We start from the raw sequence: 11,756 nt of genomic DNA on the forward strand, positions 1-11,756 counted from the left end.
ACTTTAAAGTCAAATTTTGCCAAATGCCAGTGGTAAAAGACAGACATTCATTGCACTCTCAACGAGTCATGAATCAGGTGAGAAATGAAAATATCGAGGTGGCACCAAAGTCCATGTCCTTTTTGCATTCTGCAGGTAGCACTTATGATAGGTTTGGTTGCATTCTACATGAAGTAGAGTAAATTCTGTTTTTTGCCACTGTCTTAAGATAGTACACCACACACACTTTTAACAGCTAAATAAATCTGCTACTGAATAACACTATCTTGGTATTAGTCATCCTATGGAATATAACAACACAAATAATGTGGTGCACACTTCCAGATATGGGGATAGTGTTATTAAAGAATTGCTTGAGATTAAACTGTCAAGTGACCTTGTAACAAAGCAGTAGATCCCATCCAGTTGTTATGTTTCTCTCTCCTCCCTCAAATTATTATTATTATTATTATTATTTTTGAAAATTTTGTTGTATATGTAAACATATACCCAGTTACTAATTTCTTGGTAAAGTGGTTGCAGAAGCTATATAAATAACTAATGTATCTCTACAACCAAACACAAAAATATTTTAGCAACTCTTGGACTCAGTTAATTCTGGAGTAATTAACAGCCTTAGTTATAACAATGTTACTGAAATATTATTCAATATTCAGTTGAAATTTTTACTCTATCTGGAAGTCATTGTTAAAATGAATTTCCCTCCACAATCCATCCATCAGAAACGTAAATTGTTATTTGCAGTCTGTGAAAATCTAGCAAACAACATTAGCTAACTTCAGTTTTAATTGTTGTAAACTTGTAAAAGAGTCTTATTAGAAGCCTTTTTAAGTCCAGTCTGCAGAGAGTTATGAAACATACAAGATCTTCAGCCACCAATACAGGGAAATGTGCCAGAGAAAACCTAGTACAAGTTATACATCAGAAAATGTACTGCATTTTATCTAAATTTCATAGCTTGTAGTTAGTTCATTGATTTATTGACTGATTAAATGATTAATTGGTAAATGAATGATTAATTGTAATGGACTATGTCAAACTTCAATAATGTTCACTGTGACAATAGGATCAGACTGTGAACCATGTTATTACCAAATGCTAATTACTGTGCACATTATGTTTGTACCTATTAGAACATAGGATCTGAAAGACAATCTTTCAAGAGCATAATTCTGTGACTGTGTTGAATATTTGTTTACCATATTTGAACTTTTATGAATAGTTACTTCAGTGTCAGGTTGCATTTGAGCAACATTACAGGACATCAGTTCAGTATGTGGCTATCCTTTTAGCTGTACTGTAATTATAATAGATGCGATCTGAGCTGGCCATAAACATTAGTTTATCCAACATCCAAGTGCAAATAAAATGCTTGGACTGCAAATCTGATGTAGACTACATAATTGACAGCAACCTACTTTCAACATCCACTTTTCAACCAGTTTCAAAGGAGGCACAGACCCCAAAGGTAAAGTTGTATAAGTAACAGGTAGGCTACAACCTGTGGTAGTAATTTTTAAGTTAATTAAAAGACATGCTCTCTGACCACTAGATAGCAACAATGTCTGTGACAACGATAAAAGATAGCAAGGCCAGAGATGATAATTACTGAGCAATCCCGTTCACACTAATTAATAGGTAGCTGTCTGTATTGAGATCTGAAAGAGACCAGGTGCATATGATGACTTGTTTAAAAAAATGTATGTACACCAAGTATTATTAACCTTGTGAATGTATAGTGAAAAGGTTGTGTTTGAATACACATTCTGGACAGTTTTAAAAAGTTGTTTGAATATTTACTTATTAGTCCATGAAAGTACATCATAATAAATGTTTGGACAATCATGAGGATCTGCAAGGACATCAGTAATAATGGTGGGAAACACCAGCATGTCACTACAACATTGAAGAGGTATAGTAAAGCATTTGATGAAGGGACATAAGAACATTTTTAATTTTTATATCTATGTATTTGTAATGAAATCTTATTGTTTGATCTTTTCTTCATTAGCTTTAATGACTGTTCAGACATCTGAAACCCCTCTTTTATCTGATAATATATTCCAGAATAATCTTAAAAGACCATTCAATCCTTTAACTAATATTTTATTTATTGTTTCTAAATCCTTTTCCCATAATGTTATGAACCTTATAAATAAAGTCAGAGGTTTCTGCTTAAATTCCACTTGGAATCCTCTCTCCCTGGTCAAACAACAGAGGCAGAGAGTGAATGCTTCTTGCTCACACATTGGTAATTAATATTCATCTTGTTAACTTCTGATGTGAATCCATCTCTGGTTGTGTGGTAGTACTTGTGTATTTGTGTTGTCTTTCCACACTTGCTGTATTATGATTGGCACAGCTGTGCCTATTGAAGATTTAAATTTCCTAGCACAGCAGTCTCCCATTGCATTTGTTTCTTGAAAATGACAGGATGTGCACTTGTTGAAATATCAGCAGTTGTCACAGGTGTTATCTGGCTGCCTTCCCATTAGTTGTTTGAACAAGTTTATATGCAGGAAAATAAGCTGTACATTGTACTTACTTAGCCTGTTGTCGAAAACAGTATGTAATAAAATGCTAAAATCATTATACTATGGTACAATTTTCCATTCATAAATTATAGAATAGAATTGTGAGGTTGTGCCGATCGCTGCTGATCTCCACTTGAAAAGAATACTACAGACATAGGCTGATACATGATCTGAGGTACAGGGAGACTTGTTATGGTGCTCTTATCCAAAACAAAACTTATTACAAAGTACAAAATTAAAAATAACAGACCACAGACCATTTATCAGTGGCTCTTTGCGGTATAAATAATTGTCATAATCCATAAGAGCATACACTGTGGATGCATTAATACAAAATTAAATTCTTTTCTTATAAATAGATGTTTGTATACACTGAAAGAATTCTAAGCTATACAGGGCGAGTCATGTTAGACGTAACACCACTTTTATTTCAGGTACTGAAATGAGTTTTTTGACAAATAATAGTACACTAAGGGACATGTACCTTGGTATGTGATAAACTGCCTTAACTCTTGTATTGAATGAGATATTGAAGCAAGTATGGTTTTTTAAACATAATGATATTTTTAATGGCATCCAAAAGCATTTGTAAAGACAAGTACAATGATATAATGCTTGTTGATGTTGAAGTTGAAACACTTTGTCAAAGAATCCAAGAAATATTCTAATATTGGGATGCAGTTTGGTCAGAGTCAGCTATAGTGGTGTCAACACCTCCAGGCAAAGCTCTCATGTGAAACTCAGTCATTATATGCACGAAGATAGACCTATGATGACCTGTATTACTAATGGAAAATCTTATATAAATATGTGAAACAAATAGTAACAAAGAGATAGAGGGGCTGGCCAGTACTTACCTCAGCTCAGTACAGCCGATAGATACACAGTGTTTATCTTTATACTATATACCTCTCTAATTCTATATGCATCCTCTTTGGTTTGAAGCTGGCACAGTACTTACGGTAGAAGATCTTTGGCTTCCCTCTGACAACCATACCGCCATCCTTCCTACGCTCCCTGTTTTCCTTTCCTTGTTGCTTCATAACCTGGGTTGTGAGTAAATGAATCCACTTTCCCTTCTTCCCTTTCTTTTCCCTCTCTGCTCCCAGATGAAGGAACAAAGTTCCAAAAGCTAGGAACGTCGATTTTCGGTTCTGTTTTTTGTGTATCTATTGGCTGTACTGAGCTGAGGTAAGTACTGGCCATTTCCTGTATGAGACAAATAAAAGCTATGAATTTTGTATTTGGAACTATAGCATATGCTAGCTCCTCGTGCAGCAGATGGGGCTTAGAAAAGCTATTTCAAATGAGTTTATGTTTCCAGATTTTTGTAGAAACAACTACTTACAGTTCGTAGGGCATTTTTCACTCAAACGTTTCCCATTGCTGCTTACTTGTCGAAGTTAAAACACAGATTACATCAGTCATTCATAGTTCATAATAATAAACAGCTGTTTTCAATGAAAACAAATGAAACTACTATATTAACTTTCATTGATTTGAAAAGAAAAGAACAGTACTTGACCTGTCTCTGCCTGGAGATGCCTGAATAATTCTTAAAGCAAACCACCTGCTGTCTGACAACTGTGTTTGTAAATACCACTTGCAATTGCAATTAGACAGAATACACCTCAAATAAACTTAACAATTTATTGAGAATGACTGACCACATGAGACCCACAAAATTAATACTTTTATTGACAAAATCACACTTTTACACTTTTCTTAAGTATGTGCTCAAATTGTTTGCCATTGACTGCAAGGCACATTTGCAATTTCCATTTGAGAGATAACTGGACACACAAAAGTGGGTGATATGCCATTGCACCCTGTGGCAGTTCAGCAGCACATATCGTCTGGTGTACTTAGAGCACCATGCTGAACAGCATCTTTCAGTGCTCTCTGTAGAAAGAAATCAAGAGGAGTCATATCAAGAGCCTGGCCAGCTATTGTACTGCAGCAATACATCCCATCCAATGGTCAGGAATCTTTTCATTCCATACTTGCACTACAATACTGGAAGAGTAGCTGGGCAGCCATTGTTTTTCAACCACATACTCCTACACTGTTGATTACCCAGTGGGCTCTCTATTAGAGGAACAGCAGACTGTTTGTAAGAAAGTGTGCATACAGATTTCGATTTAACATTCCTGGGATGAAGTAAGATCCAACAGTGGCATTTCCTATGATGTTGCATCATAAGCTAAGCTTCACCATCATTGTGGTTGTACCTAACGAAGCCAGTATGCATTTCAGATGTCCAGTAGAGAATGTTACATAAATTTACATTACTGTGGTTGATAACTGTTACTTCATTGGTCAAGGGCACACAGAAAAATGAAATTGTGTCTCCCAAGTGATGCAGAGGAAACAAAATTCCACACAACTTTCAAGATCACGTCGTCTATGTGCCTGATGTAGTGAAAGATGATGAGGGTGGAATTTATGTCAATGTAAGATGCGTATGATATTATTCTGGCTGATCCCATATTTCCAGAATGAGATTTTCACTCTGCAGTGGAGTGTGTGCTAATATGAAACTTCCTGGCAGATAAAAACTGTATGCCTAATCGAGACTCGAACTCGGGACCTTTGCCTTTCGCGGGCAAGTGCTCTACCATCTGAGGTACCGAAGCACGACTCCTGCCTGGTCCTCACAGCTTCTTCTGCATGTCGTCTCCTACCTTCCAAACTTTATAGAAGCTCTCCTGCGAACCTTGCACGACTAGCACTTCTGAAAGAAAGGATATTGCGGAAACATGGCTTAGCCACAGCCTGGAGGACGTTTCCAGAATGAGATTTTTACTCTGCAGTGGAGTGTCCGCTGATATGAAACTTCCTGGCAGATTAAAACTGTGTGCCCGACCGAGACTCGAACTCATGACCTTTGCCTTTCGTGGGCAAGTGCTCTACCATCTGAGTTACCAAAGCACGACTCACGCCTGGTCCTCACAGCTTTACTTCTGCATCTCGTCTCCTACCTTCCAAACTTTACAGAAGCTCTCCTGCAAACCTTGCAGAGTGAAAATCTCATTCTGGAAACATCCCCCAGACTGTGGCTAAGCCATGTCTCCGTAATACCCTTTCTTTCAGGAGTGCTAGTATTGCAAGGTTCACAGGAGAGCTTCTGTAAAGTTTGGAAGGTAGGAGACGAGATGCAGAAGTAAAGCTGTGAGGACCGGGCGTGAGTCGTGCTTTGGTAGCTCAGATGTTAGAGCACTTGCCCGCAAAAGGCAAAGGTCCCGAGTTCGAGTCTCAGTTGGGCACACAGTTTTAATCTTCCAGGAAGTTTGATCCCATATTCCTTGGCAATACATCTCGTGCCACCATTCGCCATAAAAAAGTAGCATGTCTAACTTCTCCTCATTGGTGTACATGTCTGCATGCAAAGAATGACCTGTTGATAGATGACACAGTTCCTGCTAGTTCTGCAATGTAGACAAGTAAGCAATCGAAAGGATTGATGCAATGACACAGCCTGGCATGAGCAAGTTTACAATGCAATAGCCAATTCCAGTTGATTTGCCTTGAATTTTAGAATATTTCTTGGATTCTTCTGCGAAGAGTTTCAACCTGAAAATTAAAAAGCTTAATATCACTGCACTCATCTTCTCAAGCACTTTTGGAGGCCATTAAAAAAGTATTCTATTCTATTTAAAAAATACTTGCTTGACTGTCTCGATTAGTGTACTCCCATTTGCCGAAAACCTCGTTTTGATATGTGGAACTATTCACAAAATAAAAGAGGTGTTACATGTAACATCAATTTCTCTGTAAATATTACATATTAACCTTTGCAGATAAACATGATATGTGCACTGTCCAGTCACATCAATATGACAACTTGTTGGAAGTCTGAATAACCAACTTTCACAGTGTGGACTGCTGCAAGACATGCAGAAAGAGAATCAGTGAGATTCTAAAAGGTACTGACAAGGATGTGAAGCCATGCTGATTTCAGGCCATGGCAAGCTGCACTGAGCTTCTTGGTTGAGGATCCATGGTGTGTACAGCTCTATCAAGGTGGTCCCACACACCCTCTATCAGGTATAAATCCAAGGAATTTGGTGGCCAGGGAAGTACAGTAAACTCATGCTGAAGCCCTTCGAAACACACATGTACATTGCAAACTGTGTGGCACATTGCGTTATCATGCTGGTAGATGCGATTATGCTGACGAAAAACAACTGCACATAAAGGTGAACATGGTCCTTAAGAAGAGATGCATACTGATGCTGATCCATTGTGCCTTTCAGAACTACAAGATCCCAAAGGGAATGCCACGAAAATATTTCCCAGACCATAACACTCCCTCTTCTGGCCTGGACCTTTCTGATGATTGTTGCAGGGTATAACCTTTCAGACATTTCACTCTGTATACGGCAACAGTCATCTGTCTGATGGAGCATAAAAGATGATTCATCTGAAAAGGCCACCTGTTGTGTCTCAGTGGACATCCAGTTGTGATATAGGCTTGCAAATTCCAGCCTTGCTCCCCATTAACAGGAGTCAGCAGGGTGCACAAACCAGGTGCCTGTCCCAGATGCACGTATGCAGCAACGTTCGCTGAACGGTTGTTGAATAAGTGCTGAAGGTAGGCTCATCTGGATGATCAGTTACTCAACAGTTGCATGCCTATTCGCTCATGCACATCTCTGCATCCATAATTCATCCTGGTTATCTATGGTCCATGGTGAACCACAGTTGCCTTAGTGCCGGTTGTGGTTGGCACTGTTTTGCTGTTCATAGTATACTTTTACACCAGAAGTACTACGTGGATCATTTTTGACCCACAATGGCTTTTCAAGGGCCCTATCCTCTCCATAATCATCGCAGGACTAAATGCTCCCATGACTTTTCATCATTTATAGTGTTGTAGAAGTCACCAGAACTTCATCCTCCTAGCCCACATACAAGTATGAAAAACTTATTTGTTATACCGGTAGTACCACGTGGGTCATTTTTGAACCATACTCTTTTTAACCCTATTTGACCTCAGGGACACCAATTTTCAGACACTAAATAGTTTCTGGGTGTACCTCAACATTATTCACAAGATGTTGGAATCTATTACAACACTTTGGGTCAGAAAGAATGCGAAATACGAAGAATTCGGAGATCGGGCTATACTTTATATCAGAACCGCTTTCCATTTTATACAGACTGGTGATATGCAGACCTATGGAGTGACATTGGGAAGCTACAGAGTAAAATATTCTACTGTTGGAAGTCCCCCACCTACACTGCTGCTGCACATGCACGGCTAATAGTTCTCTTACACAACAGCAGCTACAGCAGCTGTCAGGCGCGTCGCCCTTACAGAACATCATGAATGATGAAACTTCCTGGCAGATTAAAACTGTGTGCCCGACCGAGACTCGAACTTGGGACCTTTGCCTTTCGCGGGCAAGTACTCTACCAACTGAGCCTCCGAAGCACCACTCACGCCCGGTACTCACAGCTTTACTTCTGCCAGTACCTCGTCTCCTACCTTCCAAACTTTACAGAAGTTCTCCTGCGAGACATGCAGAACTAGCACTCCTGAAAGAAAGGATATTGCGGAGACATGGCTTAGCCACAGCCTGGGGGATGTTTCACAGTTTTAATCTGCCAGGAAGTTTCATATCAGCGCACACTCCGCTGCAGAGTGAAAATCTCATTCTGGAAACATCCCCCAGGCTGTGGCTAAGCCTTGTCTCCGCAATATCCTTTCTTTCAGGAGTGCTAGTTCTGCATGTCTCGCAGGAGAACTTCTGTAATGTTTGGAAGGTAGGAGACGAGGTACTGGCAGAAGTAAAGTTGTGAGTACCGGGCGTGAGTCGTGCTTCGGTAGCTCAGTTGGTAGAGCACTTGCCCGTGAAAGGCAAAGGTCCCGAGTTCGAGTCTCGGTCGGGCACACAGTTTTAATCTGCCAGGAAGTTTCATATCAGCGCACACTCCGCTGCAGAGTGAAAATCTCATTCTGTAATCATGAATGAGCTCTGTGAAACTGCCAGATGAGCTGAAACAGAAAGGAACAAGTCTAGTTGGCATGCTTCACTGATCACTCAAAGAGATCACTCTTGCAGCGTAAAGTGGAGACGATGCATTGTACGCAACACACTTACAAATCAGGCGACAATCTTCTCACGGCACACCAAGAAAAACAGAAAAAATTGTCATTATTCTGAGCAACATGCTTTCTGGATGTAAGGTGACTGAGAATACTCAGAAGAAACTTGCATAAACTGTGGAGTTTTATAGTGAAACTAAGGGTAGAGTTGATATAGTTGACCAAGTGGCTAGACACTATAGTGTCTGAGCTGGAACCTACCGATGGCCTGTGCATGTCTTCTACAATATTCTTGACCTTGCTATGATCAACGCTCACACAATTTTTAACTTACCTCTACAATTTCTCACTGAGATTTTATCCTCAGAGTAGCAGATGAGCTTGCTGCCGTCTACAAACTACAGAGAGAAGCCTATCTCCCCTTGCAGTAACTCGATACTGATGCTGAACAATATGAAAATGGAGCGTGTTGTAAAACTTATGTTTCCTGCAAATAAACTAAACAACAAAAGAAGAATAAAACATTAAACTTAAGCTTCAAGTGCATCAAATGTGTGTGCAAAAGCTGTCAAACAAAAATTCTTGTCGATTGTCTGAACTGTGATCCCACCCCAGCTTAGACAATTCTGTCATGTCTTTGTTCCTAACTATTTCGAAATATTTATAATTACAGACTGAAGTTATTTGTTCTTATGTTTTAGCATGTTTTTAGTTCAAGAATCTATACCTTTAAATGAACTGTTACTGTGCTGCGTGAATCAAATATTAGTAACGTTGCTGTTACTAATGATAACTGATATTAATTAATGATTATAAATAATTATTTGTTCATCATGATTGTCTTTTAAAAATTATGTTGATAATCATATGAAACCAAAAAAGCTACATTATTGTGTGGACTAAATCATTTATGTTATCCCAAAAACTAATTCCCGACCTTATGTTTGCTGACATAGCCTGGCACTTCAAAGACAAGCTAAACCTAGCGTTAATAATTATCTGAAATCTTAATTTTTACACAGTACTTTGTCTGCAGGCCTCTAGTCCCATTTGTGAAACCTGAGTTTCCCCTGGTGTATATAATTTTCAAATAAATTATGGGACTGCAGCCAGGTGGCAAAGGTATTAAAAATGACATGATGTGCTCCTGTGAAAATATCAGCACTTGTTGACGACGTCACCCTGCTGCATTCCCGTAAGTTATTTGAAAATAGACACATTATTAGAGTTTATGGATGTAAATAGGTTTAAAAGATACAAGAGCGTTGTTCTCCGTTGTTGCTGTCACAGGTGCTACAGTTCACAAGAGCCATGTGTGAGCGCCTAGTCTGTCTACCTAGTCGTTCAGCCTCGTTTTTCTGTTTAAATTTGAATAAGAAAAGCTAGAAACAGAAGGAATCCTTAGCTGCAAAGCTAAACATCAACAAAGACCTGCACAATCAGATATGAAAATAATTCGCAGGCTAGAAAGAAACGTCCTACTGGTTGCAATGCAACGAAATCTTTTCATGGTACATAGCTGTAAGATTAGTTGAATATGTCTAGCAAAACACGAAGCAGCCATTACACACTAACTGATACAGCCACACTAGTTATCGAAAGGCATCAGTAACAATCATACTCAGTTTAAACTTTATTAAATAAATCTCAAATTCCGTGTGCGAACGAAAATCGCTAATATAAAAACAGGGTCTCATTTTATGTAACTACACAACACAGAGTATCTTATGTTTGCTTACAAGCGCAACTCATCATACATATAAAACATAACTGCCACATACGCTGATGAATTAAAACACTATGGCCACTTGCTTAAAAGAGTGTTGGTCCACCTTTGGATAGCAATGAAGTAACGATTCTGCTTGGCATGCACAGGTCACGCATTTGTCGTAAAGTATGGGTCGGTGGTCCCTGGGCGCGAAGCTGGTGCCCGATAGTGTCCTAGATGTGTCTCCTTGAGTTAAAAACTGGCGCATGTGGTATTCAAGTCATCAACATGTGATCTCTATGACACTCTTCAAACCACTGTAGCACAATTTTGCCCTTGTGACACACGCAGTTGTGTCGTTGGAAGATACCGGGGAAGACATCAAACTCCGTGCACAGGCCCTGGCATGCTCATTAGTGCCGACCGACCGCCGTGTCGTCCTCCATCAGTTGCGTCACTGGATGTGGTGTGGAGGAGGGTCGTAGGGTCAGCACATCACTCTCTTGGACGTTGTCAGTTTTTGTGACATGGAGCCGCTATTACTCGGTCAAGTAGCTCCCCAAATAGCCTCTCGAGGATGAGTGCACCCCGTTGCAGTCCTCCCACCAAAGAAAACTCCCACAGTATAATACTGCTTCTGTGGCGTGCTGCATGTTTAAAGCAGCCATTCGTCAGGCTGCAGGGTGTCTGAACACTGGCATCTACTTGATGTAACAAGAATTCTGATTCATAGGACCACATTGAGAACATTTTTCCACACAAACGACTTATCATTTGGCGCCTGCATTTTCACTCTTTACCCCGACACACCTCTCCAGCGTCAGTTTTCGCTACTAATTGTGATACGCACTGTATACCAATTCTACCCTTGTGATAGTCATTCATCCGACCAGGTGACAGGTTTCCATTGATACACGGCCCATTGTCGATGATCCCGTGCCCATTGCAATCGTAACTGACGATGTAGTTGAGTCAACATGGGAACACCTAGGAATCGTTTGCTGCAGAACACCGTGTTCAACAACTCACGGTGAACGGTGTGCCCTGAAACACTTGCGATGCACCGGATTTGTAGCCTGTCGTAGGTCTGTTGCTTTACAAAGGGGGCTAGATTGGTTCAAAATGGTTCAAATGGATCTGAGAACTATGGGATTTAACATCTGTGGTCATCAGTCCCCTAGAACTTAGAACTACTTAAACCTAACTAACCTAAGGACATCACACACACCCAAGCTCGAGGCAGGATTCGAACCTGCGACCGTAGCAGTCGCGCGGTTCGGGGCTAGATTCCGACCTCCAGATTGTGTGATGGGACGTCCTTCAACACTTTCCATAAAGTGGATCTCATAGTGTATGTGTGAAAAAAAGTCGCTACTATAGAAATAGTTTCGTCGTTATGGACACGCTCATTCCCAGGCACCGGACCCTCTGTTCTTTCAGACATGCATGCATGTCCGAAGGA

At 40.0% G+C, this 11,756-nt stretch overlaps 1 non-coding gene across 1 annotated transcript; it reads left to right on the top strand.

The window, feature by feature from the left end:
* The first annotated feature begins 8,356 nt into the window (after nucleotides 1–8,356).
* Trnas-uga (transfer RNA serine (anticodon UGA)) lies at nucleotides 8,357–8,431 on the top strand. Its single transcript has one exon. It is a non-coding gene; the product is annotated as a tRNA-Ser (tRNA).
* Nucleotides 8,432–11,756: the final 3,325 nt, after the last annotated feature.

The sequence above is a fragment of the Schistocerca gregaria genome, chromosome 2 (assembly GCF_023897955.1).
Source record: "Schistocerca gregaria isolate iqSchGreg1 chromosome 2, iqSchGreg1.2, whole genome shotgun sequence".
NCBI classification, from domain to species: Eukaryota; Metazoa; Arthropoda; class Insecta; order Orthoptera; family Acrididae; genus Schistocerca; species Schistocerca gregaria.